The 1381-nt window shown below is 43.3% G+C and overlaps 1 non-coding gene across 1 annotated transcript; it reads right to left on the bottom strand.

Annotated features, from left to right (window-relative positions):
• Nucleotides 1-938: 938 nt before the first annotated feature.
• LOC145096452 (small nucleolar RNA R71) lies at nt 939-1045 on the bottom strand. Its single transcript, XR_013703860.1, has one exon. It is a non-coding gene; the product is annotated as a small nucleolar RNA R71 (small nucleolar RNA).
• Between the last annotated feature and the right edge of the window lie 336 nt (nt 1046-1381).

Genomic DNA, 1381 nt, shown 5'->3' with positions numbered 1-1381 from the left:
TCTAAAATTAACATTAAATTCTAATTTAATCGATCCTTTGTGTGGGATTTATCTTACACAAAGTTATTTAAAAGGTAATTCAGTTAGTAGAATTAGTTTTAATAAAATTCCGTCTTTAGAGTAACTAGAAAATTTTTTCTGTTTTTGCCTTGAACTCGCCGAGTGCACTCGTGCCGACTCGGCGAGTACATCGTTGTTACAGTTTTAATTTTTTATTTTATTTTTTGTTCTTTTTATGTGTTTTTTGTTTTGTTTACAATTGTTTCATGACCCGAGGATCTGATACACCTCTGTTCCCTCCTCTTGAAGACCCGAAATCCGCACTAAGGAGGAGCAAAGGCAAAACCGTTGGAGAAACCGCTTCTTCAAAGAACTCACCACGCAAAAACCTCAAATCCGTTTTCAGCAAGAAGAGGAGCAGCAAAACAGGAGCATCCAGTGCCTCTTTGACAATCGGAGACCCAATTCAAGAAGACACTGAGTATGAGACCGAGGAAGAAGAAGAGCCCACATACGAGCACGACTCCGAGTTTGAAGACGATTTAGCTATCACTATGGCTAATATCGATGAAGTCCCCATGGGAGAATGGAAGAAGAGGATGCGCGATGACACCGGCCCAGGACTTGTGCAGCCCGCAATTCCCGCAACCGCTACTTTCGAGCTAAAAGGCCATATTATCGCCCAACTCAAGGAGATTCCTTTTTATGGGAAGGATCACGAAGACGCCTACAAGAACTTGGACGAAGTGAATGATTTGGCTGACTACTTCAATGTACCGAATGTTCCACGCGAGACCCAGCTTCTTCGCATGCTCCCAGTCACGTTCAAAGGTGCTGCAAAGGATTGGCTAAAGTCACTTCCTCCCGGATCGGTCACCACATGGGCCAAGATGAAAGAAGAGTTCATAGACCACTTTTGCCCGCTCTCCAAAATAGCCAAGCTAAAGAAAGCCATTGCCAACTTCGAGCAATAACCCGAAGAATCTCTTTATGAAGCTTGGGAAAGGTACAAGAGCTTGCTTAGAAATTGCCCACACCATGACCTTAATAGCCAACAAGAGGTCTCCATTTTCTATGATGGAGTCAATGTCACCACAAGGCAATTGCTCGATTCTCAAGGCCTGCTAACGAAGAAGGCGCCCCCGGTAATCAAGGAGTTAATTGAAGAATTCTCTAAGCACTCTAGAGAATACCACAATCCAAGAAATGAAGTAAGTCGGGGGGTAGTGAACTCGGCAAATGATAGCATGGCGGCGGTGATAGCTAAGCTTTATAGTCTTGATAGAAGAATGACAAAAATGGATCAAACAATCCATGCTATTCGGGTTGGATGTGAAAATTGTAGAGGGCCCCATCTCACAAAGGATTGTGATTTGGATGA

Source organism: Lactuca serriola, chromosome 3, assembly GCF_051521515.1.
Source record: "Lactuca serriola cultivar US96UC23 chromosome 3, Lser_US96UC23_V15, whole genome shotgun sequence".
Taxonomy (NCBI): domain Eukaryota; kingdom Viridiplantae; phylum Streptophyta; class Magnoliopsida; order Asterales; family Asteraceae; genus Lactuca; species Lactuca serriola.
The sequence above is the reverse complement of the archived record's forward strand: the minus strand, read 5'-3'. Positions and strand labels throughout refer to the sequence as shown.